Source organism: Pseudophryne corroboree, chromosome 5 (assembly GCF_028390025.1).
Source record: "Pseudophryne corroboree isolate aPseCor3 chromosome 5, aPseCor3.hap2, whole genome shotgun sequence".
In the NCBI taxonomy this organism is placed as follows: Eukaryota; Metazoa; Chordata; class Amphibia; order Anura; family Myobatrachidae; genus Pseudophryne; species Pseudophryne corroboree.
The window spans coordinates 780,371,538-780,385,184 of NC_086448.1; the positions used below are offsets into that span (position 1 = coordinate 780,371,538).

At 48.5% G+C, this 13,647-nt stretch overlaps 1 protein-coding gene across 5 annotated transcripts in view; it reads left to right on the forward strand.

Annotated features, from left to right (window-relative positions):
• Positions 1–13,647, forward strand: part of ADCYAP1R1 (ADCYAP receptor type I) — a 483,354-nt gene that overhangs the window by 425,763 nt on the left and 43,944 nt on the right. The window lies entirely within an intron of this gene.

Sequence of the window (13,647 nt, forward strand, 5' to 3'; positions counted from 1 at the left end):
TAGAAGAACATACTGTGTTACATAGATAAAATCTACCATTGAATGATAGGCATCAGAGACAGACACCTCATTTTCTCTAAATACATTTTGCTTTTCAAATACGGCAACACATTTTTGATATACGGATGATATACATATACTGTAAGTGCTGTATATAAGTTCTCCAATGGCATGGTCTTCAAACCTCAATGCACTAAGGGGGTCATTCAGATCTGATCTGTGCGTTTTCGCACAGCAGGCGATCAGATCCGAACTGCGCATGCGTATGCACCGCACTGCACTGACGCGTCACACGGCTCCCGCGGGCTTCGCAGCTCAGCAACGGAATTGTGCGAAGGATCCATCACATGGGCGTTCGCAAAGAGATTGACAGGAAGAGGGCGTTTGTGGGTGGCAACTGACCGTTTTCAGGGAGTGTCTGGTAAAACACAGGCGGGATCAAGCGTTAGCAGGGAGGGTGTCTGACGTCAAATCCGGCCCCGGACAGGCTGATGTGATCGTAGCTGAGTAAGTCCTGGGCAGGATACGGTCATTAGGTTGACCACTATTGGTCAGCATGCATTAGGTCGACATGGTCACTAGGTCGACGTGTACTAGGTCAACATGGAAAAAGGTTGACATGGGTTTTTAAAAAAAATAATTTTTTTAACTTTTTCATGCTTTGCGATCCACATGGACTACGATTGGGAATCGTAACTCGTGCCGAGCGCAGCGGTAGCAGAGCGAGGCACCTTGCCCAAAGTTCGCTCACCATGCGAGGGGACACGGAGCACCAGTTGGAGTTCCCTGTCACTTTACGATGAAAACGACACCAAAAAAGTAAAAAAAACTCATGTCGGCCTTTTTCCATGTCGACCTTGTTCATGTCGACCTAATGACTGTGTCGACCTATTTCAGATGTCAACCTAGTCACTGTCGACCAATAGTGGTCGACCTAATGACTGTCGACCTAATGCATGTCGACCATATGACCCATAGCCATCCTGGGCTGACCAGAGAGCTCTGCGACACATGCAATTGCACACTTGCACAGCAAAAATACATTCCCCCTGTAGGCGGCGACTATCTTATCGCAGGACAGCAAAAATCGCTGCCTAGCGATCAGATCTGAATGACCCCCTAAATACAGTTTAAATTATAAAGATCTGGATGTCTGACACCTGGGGGTATATTTACTAAAATGGGAGTTCTATTTAAGATGGGATGTTGCCCATAGCAACCAATCAGATTCCAGGTATTATCTTCTAGAACAGAGATTTTCAACCTTTTACAACTTGCGGCACACTGAACAAGATTTAAATATTGCCAAGGCACACTGAAATATAATGGTGATGCATGGTGCAGTTGCGTGTCCTAGGATGTCATGTCGCAGCTTCTCCATAGGTAATGCCTGAGCCACATCTGAGAAAGCTAGAAAAGCCCAACACTGCCCGGGTCCATAAATAGAACTGGCTCTGCAACCACTAAACCCACCAGTATTGATCGTTCCAGGGCCTCAGTAGCGGCAAGACGCTGACAGGCCTGGCTGTGCTTCTATGGGGGCACACCTGGAGACTGCTCAGGGCACACTAGTGTGACACGGCACAGTGGTTGAAAAACACTGTTCTAGAAGGTGCTAAATAAATGAGAAGTAAAATCTGATTGGTTGCTATGGGAACATCCCATTTTAAATAGAACTCCCATCTTAGTAAATTTACCCCCTGGTGGTCATAGGTGGTACTTTTTCTTTCTTTGTAACTGTGTAAGCCTTTTTGGATGTTTTTGGTTGACTTGACTGGGAGAATTCCAGTCTCCTGTTACTTTCACCTTAATTATTCCAGCATTACGGGTCCTCCAATAGGTTTATAATCAGTAGAAAATCTGGTTGGCAATATCTGAAATTTCAAATGTTTGATACTCCTTAGTTCAATTATGTCATCCTCAGAGGAGATAGACTTTATAGAATTAAATTATAGGGGGTCATTCCGAGTTGATCACTAGCTGCCGTTGTGCGCTGTGCAGCGAACAGGCTAAAAATCGGCATTTCTGCACATGCGTATGCACCGCAATGCGCACGTGCTACATACGGGTACAAAGCCATTTGTTGTTTTACACAGGTTCTAGCGAAGTTTTCAGTTACACTGACGGCCGCAAGAAGATTGACAGGAAGTGGGCATTACTGGGTGTCAACTGACCGTTTTCAGGGAGTGTTTGCAAAAATGCAGGCGTGTCTGAAAAAACGCAGGCGTGTCTGGGCGGTCGCTGGGCAGGTGTATGACGTCAAATCCGGACAGGAATAGGCTGAAGTGATCGCAAGCGCTGAGTAGGTTCAGAGCTACTCTGAAACTGCACAAACTGTTTTTGTAGAGCTCGCCTGAACATGCGTTCGCACTTCTGCTAAGCTAAAATACACTCCACAGTGGGCGGCGGCATAGCGTTTGCACGGCTGCTAAAACTAGCTAGCGAGCGATCAACTCGGAATGACCCCCATAGTCAGCCTAAACCCTAAATGTAGCTTTTTCATTTTTGGATTAATCTAGAATCGATACTGTGAAAAAAAGATGTGTCATTTTCTATAAGCGTGTTCCACTTCGTTTGACACCTTCACCTGTCCCCTTCCTATTATGGCCAAAGAGAGACGAGCAGGTCCTATGTGATCTAATGGTGTCTTGCTACTGTACTCACTTTGCGTTGACACTCGGATGGAACCTGCTCAGTAAAACAGAACAGTAGGCGTAGGATTAGCGTAGAGGTGGGAGCTCACTGAGACCTCATTCTGTTCGCCCAGACACTCCTCCGTTTCTCCAGCCACTCCCGCGTTTTTCCCAGAAACGGCAGCGTTTTTTCGCACACACCCATAAAACGGCCTGTTTCCGCCCAGAAACACCCACTTCCTGTCAATCACATTACGATCACCAGAACGAAGAAAAAACCTCGTAATGCCGTGAGTAAAATTCCTAACTGCATAGCAAATTTACTTGGCGCAGTCGCACTGCGGACATTGCGCATGCGCATTAGCGACTAATCGCTCCGTTGCGACAAAAAAATAACGAGCGAACAACTCGGAATGACCCCCATAATGGATTGGTTTGGGGATATCTCATATAGGTCACAGAAATGGGCGTGTACAAGCCCTATGTAATTTATTGTAACAGACTTTCCACACATAGGGGTCTATTCATGAAGCGGTGAAAAGTGTACAGAAGTGAGCCAGTGGAGAAGTTGCCCATGGCAACCAATCAGCATTGAAGTAACATTTTTAATTTGCATACTATACAATTGTACCAGTGACGTGCGGTGAGGTCAGAGGCTGTGGAGGTACAAATGGTGGAGGCTCTCAGTGCCAGGAGCCTGTCTCACCCTCTACACAATTTAACTGTTACGTCCCTGCACTACATCCATACAAACACAGTAATAGCCAGGTCACAGCCTTCACCCTAGTGTTGTGAGTAAACTGGTGTGGTGAGGTGAGGTGCCCCCCATTGCCCCCTCACCTGCAGAAACATAGCTGGCCTGGTGCAGCAGGTTACACAGGGCAATACAATCATCAGTGATATTGTTAGCAGCACCTGGGGAGGGAGAGCACTTACCACAGATACCACACACACACTCATACATTACACACACAGTCCTGTCCCCACACTTACTACAGATTACACACACACAGTCCTGTCCCCACACTCACTACAGATTACACACACACACAGTCCTATCCCCACACTCACTACAGATTACACACACACACAGTCCTATCCCCACACTCACTACAGATTATATACACACACTCCTGTCCCCACACTCACTACAGATTACACACACACACAGTCCTGTCCCCACACTTACTACAGATTACACACACACAGTCCTGTCCCCACACTCACTACAGATTACACACACACACAGTCCTGTCCCCACACTTACTACAGATTACACACACACAGTCCTGTCCCCACACTCACTACAGATTACACACACACACAGTCCTGTCCCCACACTCACTACAGATTACACACACACACAGTCCTCTCCCCACACTCACTACAGATTACACACACACATAGTCCTGTCCCCACACTCACTACAGATTACACACACACATAGTCCTGTCCCCACACTCACTACAGATTATATACACACACACACACTCCTGTCCCCACACTCACTACAAATATTACACACACACACACACACACACTCACTCACAGAGAGTCTAGGTCAGTGATTTTCAACCTTTTTTTACTCGCTGCACACCGAACAATGGCCCTCATTCCGAGTTGTTCGCTCGGTATTTTTCATCGCATCGCAGTGAGAATTCTCTTAGTGCGCATGCGTAATGTTCGCACTGCGCATGCGTCAAGTAACTTTACTAAGAAGAAAGTAATTTTACTCACGGCTTTTTCGTCGCTCCGGAGAACGCATTGTGATTGACAGGAAATGGGTGTTACTGGGCGGATGTACGGCGTTTTAGGGGCGTGTGGCAGGAAACGCTACCGTTTCCGGAAAAAACGCAGGCGTGTCTGGAGAAACGGTGGGAGTGCTTGGGCGAACGCTGGGTGTGTTTATGACGTCAGCCGGGACCGAAAAGCACTGAATTGATCGCACAGGCAGAGTAAGTCTGGAGTTACTCAGAAACTGCTAACTCGGTTTTGATCGCAATATTGCGAATACATCGGTCGCACATTTAAGATGTTTAGATTCACTCCCAGTAGGCGGCGGCTTAGCGTGTGTAACTCTGCTATAATCGCCTTGCGAGCGAACAACTCGGAATGAGGGCCAATATTTTAAAATTGCCAAAGCGCGCCATCAGTTCCCCACAGGAAAAAAAAAAAAAAAAAACACACATTGGCCCTCACAGTAAAAAAAAACCAACACACATACATTGGCCTACACAGGAAAAACAATCACATTGCTCCCCACATAAATCATGTTGCTCCCCACATAAATCCTATTGCTCCCCACATGAATTATTCACATTGTTCTTCTCCCATAAATCCTATTGTTCCCCACAGGAAAATAACATAACAAATATTAGCCCCTACCGGTCAGCTGTCCTCCTCCCTGTCCGTGTGTGTGTGTGTGTGTGTGTGTGTGTGTGTGTGTGTGTGTGTGTGTGTGTGTGTGTGTGTGTGTGTGTGTGTGTGTGTGTGTGTGTGTGTGTGTGTGCGTGTGTGGTAAATATCCTGTGTGTACTGTAAGTATGCTGTGTGTGTATACTGTGTGTATATATGCTACATATACAGTATATATATACACACACACACACACACACACACACACACGTATGGCAGAAACCCCACCATGAAAATCCTGTGTTTGCCCCTGGAGTTGATTGTGAAAATGAAACGTGCAACAGTTCTTGTATCTTAGTTGTCATTTTCTGACGGTTGCTGGTCCACTGCGGAAATGTATTGATAGTCTTACTAGTAACGTATTGATATTTTTGTGTAATATTCTGTGTATCTCCATACTCACTATGTGATTGTGAGAGCTAGTTCAGAGATGCTGATATCACTCATAATGGATTGGTTTGGGGATATCTCATATAGGTCACAGAAAATAAGATTTTACTCACCGGTAAATCTATTTCTCGTAGTCCGTAGTGGATGCTGGGGACTCCGTAAGGACCATGGGGAATAGACGGGCTCCGCAGGAGACTGGGCACTCTAAGAAAGATTTAGTACTACTGGTGTGCACTGGCTCCTCCCTCTATGCCCCTCCTCCAGACCTCAGTTAAGGAAACTGTGCCCGGAAGAGCTGACATTATAAGGAAAGGATTTTGGAATCCAGGGTAAGACTCATACCAGCCACACCAATCACACTGTATAACTTGTGATAAACTTACCCAGTCAACAGTATGAACAACAACAGAGCATCAGACAAACCTGATGCAACCATAACATAACCCTTATTTAAGCAATAACTATATACAAGTATTGCAGAAGTAGTCCGCACTTGGGACGGGCGCCCAGCATCCACTACGGACTACGAGAAATAGATTTACCGGTGAGTAAAATCTTATTTTCTCTAACGTCCTAGTGGATGCTGGGGACTCCGTAAGGACCATGGGGATTATACCAAAGCTCCCAAACGGGCGGGAGAGTGCGGATGACTCTGCAGCACCGAATGAGAAAACACAAGGTCCTCCTCAGCCAGGGTATCAAACTTGTAGAACTTTGCAAAAGTGTTTGAACCCGACCAAGTAGCTGCTCGGGAAAACTGTAATGCCGAGACCCCTCGGGCAGCCGCCCAAGAAGAGCCCACCTTCCTTGTGGAATGGGCTTTTACTGATTTTGGAGGCGGCAAGCCAGCCTCAGAATGAGCCTGCTGAATCGTGTTACAGATCCAGCGAGCAATAGTTTGCTTTGAAGCAGGAGCACCCAGCATGTTGGATGCATACAGGATAAAAAGCGAGTCAGGTTTCCTGACTCCAGCCGTTCTGGCTACATAAATCTGCAAAGCCCTGACTACATCTAGTAACTTGGAATCCTCCAAGTCATGAGTAGCCGCAGGCACCACAATAGGTTGGTTCAAATGAAGATGACACCACCTTCGGCAGAAATTGCGGACGAGTCCGTAATTCTGCCCTGTCCATATGGAAAACCTGACAAAGCCGCCAATTCTTGACCACTTTCCACGTGAGATATTTTAACTCCATGGTCTTAAGCGGCTCAAACCAGTGAGATTTCAGGAAACTCAACACCACGTTAAGATCCCAAGGTGCCACTGGTGGCACAAAAAGGGGCTGAATATGCTGCACTCCCTTTACAAACATCTGAACTTCAGGTAGAGAAGCTAGTTTTTGTATGAAAGAAAATGGATAGGGCCGAAATCTGGACCTTAATGGACCCCAATTCTAGGCCCAAAGTCACTCCCGACTGTAGGAAGTGAAGGAAACGGCCCAGCTGGAATTCCTCTGTAGAGGCATTCCTGGCCTCACACCCAGCAACATATTTTCGCCGTATACGGTGATAATGTTTAGCCGTCACGTCCTTCCTAGCCATTATCAGCGTAGGAATAACCTCATCCGGAATCTCTTTTTCTCTAACGTCCTAAGTGGATGCTGGGGACTCCGTAAGGACCATGGGGAATAGCGGCTCCGCAGGAGACTGGGCACATCTAAAGAAAGCTTTAGGACTATCTGGTGTGCACTGGCTCCTCCCCCTATGACCCTCCTCCAAGCCTCAGTTAGATCTCTGTGCCCGAACGAGAAGGGTGCACACTAGGGGCTCTCCTGAGCTTCTTAGTGAAAGTTTTAGATTAGGTTTTTTAATTTCAGTGAGACCTGCTGGCAACAGGCTCACTGCATCGAGGGACTAAGGGGAGAAGAAGCGAACTCACCTGCGTGCAGAGTGGATTGGGCTTCTTAGGCTACTGGACATTAGCTCCAGAGGGACGATCACAGGCCCAGCTTGGATGGGTCCCAGAGCCGCGCCGCCGGCCCCCTTACAGAGCCAGAAGGCAGAAGAGGTCCGGAAAATCGGCGGCAGAAGACGTCCTGTCTTCAACAAGGTAGCGCACAGCACTGCAGCTGTGCGCCATTGCTCTCAGCACACTTCACACTTCGGTCACTGAGGGTGCAGGGCGCTAGGGGGGGCGCCCTGAGACGCAATAAAAACACCTTGGATGGCAAAAAAAATGCATCACATATAGCTCCTGGGCTATATGGATGCATTTAACCCCTGCCAGAATCCATAAAAAAGCAGGAGAAAAGTCCGCGAAAAAGGGGCGGAGCCTATCTCCTCAGCACACTGGCGCCATTTTCCCTCACAGCTCCGTTGGAGGGAAGCTCCCTGTCTCTCCCCTGCAGTCACTACACTACAGAAAGGGTTAAAAAAAGAGAGGGGGGCACTAATTAGGCGCAGTATTAACTATACAGCAGCTATAAGGGGAAAAACACTTATATAAGGTTATCCCTGTATATATATAGCGCTCTGGTGTGTGCTGGCAAACTCTCCCTCTGTCTCCCCAAAGGGCTAGTGGGGTCCTGTCCTCTATCAGAGCATTCCCTGTGTGTGTGCTGTATGTCGGTACTTTTGTGTCGACATGTATGAGGAGAAAAATGATGTGGAGACGGAGCAGATTGCCTGTAATAGTGATGTCACCCCCTAGGGGGTCGACACCTGAGTGGATGAACTGTTGGAAGGAATTACGTGACAGTGTCAGCTCTGTATTAAAGACAGTGGTTGACATGAGACAGCCGGCTACTCAGCTTGTGCCTGTCCAGACGTCTCATAGGCCGTCAGGGGCTCTAAAGCGCCCGTTACCTCAGATGGCAGATATAGACGCCGACACGGATACTGACTCCAGTGTCGACGGTGAAGAGACGAATGTGACTTCCAGTAGGGCCACACGTTACATGATTGAGGCAATGAAAAATGTTTTACACATTTCTGATAATACGAGTACCACCAAAAAAAGGGGTATTATGTTCGGTGAGGAAAAACTACCTGTAGTTTTCCTGAATATGAGAAATTAAATGAGGTGTGTGATGATGCGTGGGTTTCCCCCGATAACAACGGATAATTTCTAAAATGTTATTGGCATTATATCCTTTCCCGCCAGAGGTTAGGGTGCGTTGGGAAACACCCCCTAGGGGGGATAAAGCGCTCACACGCTTGTAAGGGCTCTACCTTCGCCTGAGATGGCCGCCCTTAAGGATCCTGCTGATAGAAAGCAGGAGGGTATCCTAAAAGGTATTTACACACATACTGGTGTTATACTGCGACCAGCAATCGCCTCAGCCTGGATGTGCAGTGCTGAGTTGGCGTGGTCGGATTCCCTGACTGAAAATATTGATACCCTAGATAGGGACAGTATATTTTTGCCTATAGAGCATTTAAAAGATGCATTTTTATATATGCGTGATGCACAGCGGAATATTTGCCGACTGGCATCAAGTCTAAGCGCGTTGTCCATTTCTACCAGTAGAGGGTTATGGACACGTCAGTGGTCAGGTGATGCGTATTCCAAACGGCATTTGGAAGTATTGCTTTATTAAGGGAGGAGTTATTTGGGGTCGGTCTTTCAGACCTGGTGGCCACGGCAACAGCTGGGAATTCCACGTTTGTACCCCAGGTCGCCTCTCAACATGAGAAGACGCCATATTATCAGGTGCAGTCTTTTCGTGGACAAGCGGGCAAAAGGTTCCTCATTTCTGCCCCGTGACAGAGGGAGAGGAAAAAGGCTGCAGAAATCAGCCAGTTCCCAGGAACAGAAACCCTCTCCCGCCTCTGCCAAGCCCTCAGTATACGCTGGGGCTTTACAAGCAGAATCAGGCACGGTGGGGGGCCCGTCTCAATGAATTTCAGCGCGCAGTGGGCTCACTCGCAAGTAGACCACTGGATCCTTCAGGTGATATCTCAGGGTTACAAATTAGAATTCGAGACGTCTCCCCCTCGCCGTTTCCTAAAGTCGGCTTTACCGATGTCTCCTTCTGACAGGGAGACAGTTTTGGAAGCCATTCACAAGCTGTATTCCCAGCAGGTGATAATCAAGATACCCCTCCTGCAACAGGGAACGGGGTATTATTCCACACTGTTGTGGTACCGAAGCCGGACGGCTCGGTGAGACCGATTCTAAATCTAAAATCTTTGAACACTTACGTACAGAGGTTCAAATTCAAGATTGAGTCACTCAGAGCAGTGATTGCGAACCTGGAAGAAGGGGACTACATGTTGTCTCGGGACATCAAGGATGCTTACCTTCATGTCAAAGTTTACCCTTCTCACCAAGGGTACCTCAGGTTTATGGTACAGAACTGTCACTATCAGTTCAGACGCTGCCGTATGGAACACGGCACCCCGGGTCTTTACCAAGGTAATGGCCGAAATGATGATATTCCTTCGAAGGAAGTGAATTTTAGTTATCCCTTCCTTGGACAATTCCCTGATAAGGGTAAGATCCAGGGAACAGTTGGAGGTCGGTGTAGCACTATCTCAGGTAGTGTTGCGGCAGCACGATTGGATTCTCAATATTCCAAAATCGCACCTGGTTCCGACGACGTGTCTTCTGTTCCTAGGGATGATCCTGGACACAGGCCAGAAAAAGGTGTTTCTCCCGGAGGAGAAAGCCAGGGAGTTATCCGAGCTAGTCAGGAACCTCCTAAAACCGAGCTAAGTCTCAGTGCATCAATGCACAAGGGTTCTGGGTAAAATGGTGGCTTCCTACGAAGCAATCCCATTCGGCAGATTCCACGCAAGAACTTTCCAGTGGGACCTGCTGGACAAATGGTCCGGATCGCATCTTCAGATGCATCAGCGGATAACCCTGTCACCAAGGACAAGGGTGTCCCTCCTGTGGTGGTTGCAGAGTGCTCATCTTCTAGAGGGCCGCAGATTAGGCATTCAGGACTGGGTCCTGGTGACCACGGATGCCAGCCTGCGAGGCTGGGGAGCAGTCACACAGGGAAGGAATATCCAGGGCTTATGGTCAAGCCTGGAGACATCACTTCACATAAATATCCTGAAGCTAAGGGACATTTACAATGCTCTAAGCTTAGCAAGACCTCTGCTTCAAGGTCAGCCGGTGTTGATCCAGTCGGACAACATCACGGCAGTCACCCACGTAAACAGACAGGGTGGCACAAGAAGCAGGAGGGCAATGGCAGAAGCTGCAAGGATTCTTCGCTGGGCGGAAAATCATGTGATAGCACTGTCAGCAGTATTCATTCCGGGAGTGGACAACTGGGAAGCAGACTTCCTCAGCACGACCTCCACCCGGGAGAGTGGGGACTTCACCCAGAAGTCTTCCACATGATTAAAAACTCGACAGGTATTGCGCCAGGTCCAGGGACCCTCAGGCAATAAGCTGTAGACGCTCTGGTAACACCGTGGGTGTACCAGTCAGGGTATGTGTTCCCTCCTCTGCCTCTCATACCCAAGGTACTGAGATTGATAAGATGGAGATTAGTAAGCACTATATTCGTGGTTCCGGATTGGCCAAGAAGGACTTGGTAACCGGAACTTCAAGAGATGCTCACGGAGGATCCGTGGCCTCTACCTCTAAGAAGGGACCTGCTCCAGCAAGGACCCTGTCTGTTCCAAGACTTACCGCGGCTGCGTTTGACGGCATGGCGGTTGAACGCCGGATCCTGAAGGAAAAAAGGCATTCCGGATGAAGTCATCCCTATCCTGATCAAAGCCAGGAAGGATGTAACCGCAAAAACATTATCACCGCAATTGGCGAAAATATGTTGCGTGGTGCGAGGCCAGTAAGGCCCGACGGAGGAAATTCAACTGGGTCGATTCCTACATTTCCTGCAAACAGGAGTGTCTATGGGCCTGAAATTGGGGTCCATTAAGGTTCAAATTTCGGCCCTGTCAATTTTCTTCCAAAAAGAACTAGCTTCAGTCCCTGAAGTTCAGACGTTTGTAAAAGGGGTACTGCATATACAGCCTCCTTTTGTGCCTCCAGTGGCACTTTGGGATCTCAATGTAGTTTTGGGTTCCAAAAGTCACATTGGTTTGAACCACTTAAATCTGTGGAGTTAAAATATCTCACATGGAAAGTGGTCATGCTGTTGGCCCTGGCCTGGGCCAGGCGCGTGTCAGAATTGGCGGCTTTATCCTGAAAAAGCCCTTATCTGATTTTCCATTCAGACAGGGCGGAATTGAGGACTCGTCCTCAGTTTCTCCCCAAGGTGGTTTCAGCGTCTCACCTGAACCAACCTATTGGTGGTGCCTGCGGCTACTAGGGACTTGGAGGCCTCCAAGTTGCTAGACGTTGTCAGTGCCCTGAAAATATATGTTTCCAGGACGGCTGGAGTCAGGAAATCTGACTCGCTGTTTATCCTGTGTGCACCCAACAAGCTGGGTGCTCCTGCTTCTAAGCAGACTATTGCTCGTTGGATTTGTAGCACAATTCAGCTTGCACATTCTGTGGCAGGCCTGCCACAGCCAAAAATCTGTAAATGCCCACTCCACAAGGAAGGTGGGCTCATCTTGGGCGGCTGCCCGAGGGGTCTCGGCTTTACAACTTTGCCGAGCAGCTACTTGGTCAGGAGCAAATACGTTTGTAAAATTCTACAAAATTGATATCCTGGCTGAGGAGGACCTGGAGTTCTCTCATTTGGTGCTGCAGAGTCATCCGCACTCTCCCGCCCGTTTGGGAGCTTTGGTGTAATCCCCATGGTCCTTACGGAGTCCCCAGCATCCACTTAGGACGTTAGAGAAAATAAGAATTTACTTACCGATAATTCTATTTCTCATAGTCCGTAGTGGATGCTGGGCGCCCATCCCAAGTGCGGATTGTCTGCAATACTTGTACATAGTTATTGTTACAAAAATCGGGTTATTATTGTTGTGAGCCATCTTTCAGAGGCTCCTCTGTTATCATGCTGTTAACTGGGTTCAGATCACAGGTTATACGGTGTGATTGGTGTGTCTGGTATGAGTCTTACCCGGGATTCAAAATCCTTCCTTATTGTGTACGCTCGTCCGGGCACAGTATCCTAACTGAGGCTTGGAGGAGGGTCATAGGGGGAGGAGCCAGTGCACACTAGATAGTCCTAAAGCTTTCTTTAGATGTGCCCAGTCTCCTGCGGAGCCGCTATTCCCCATGGTCCTTACGGAGTCCCCAGCATCCACTACGGACTATGAGAAATAGAATTATCGGTAAGTAAATTCTTATTTTCTACTAGGATCCGGCGTTCAACCGCCATGCCGTCAAACGCAGCTGCGGTAAGTCTTGGAACATACAAGGTCCCTGCTGCAACAGAGCCTGCCCTAGAGGCAGAGGCCATGGGTCCTCTGTGAGCATTTCTTGCAGCTCTGGATACCAAGTCCTTCTTGGCCAATCTGGAACAATGAGTATTGTTCTCACTCCACTTTTCCTTATGATTCTCAGCACCTTGGGTAAGAGAGGAAAAGGAGGAAACACATAAACCGACTGGAACATCCACGGTGTCCCCAGTGCGTCTACAGCTATCGCCTGAGAGTCTCTTGACCTGGCGCAATACCTCTGTTGCTTTTTGTTGAGGCGGGATGCCATCATGTCCCACTGTGGCAGTTCCCACCGACCTACAATCTGCGCGAAGACTTCTTGATGAAGTCCCCACTCACCCGGGTGGAGGTCGTGCCTGCTGAGGAAGTCTGCTTCCCAGTTGTCCACTCCCGGAATGAACACTGCTGACAGTGCGCTTACGTGATTCTCCGCCCAGCGAAGAATTCTGGTGGCTTCTACCATCGCCACCCTGCTCCTTGTGCCGCCTTGGCGGTTTACATGAGCCACTGCGGTGATATTGTCTGACTGAATCAGAACCGGTTGGTCGCGAAGCAGGGTCTCCGCTTGACTTAGGGCGTTGTATATGGCCCTTAGTTCCAGGATAATGATGTGAAGGCAAGTCTCCTGCCTTGACCACAGCCCCTGGAAATTTCTTCCCTGTGTGACTGCCCCCCACCCTCGGAGGCTTGCATCCGTGGTCACCAGGACCCAGTCCTGAATGCCGAATCTGCGACCTTCGAGAAGGTGAGCACTCTGCAGCCACCACAGGAGAGACACCATGGCTCTGGGGGATAGGGTGATTAACCGATGCATCTGAAGATGTGATCCGGACCACTTGTCCAGTAAGTCCCATTGGAAGGTTCTCGTATGGAACCTGCCGAAGGGAATGGCCTCGTATGAAGCCACCCTCCTTCCCAGGACTTGAGTGCAGTGATGCACTGACACCTG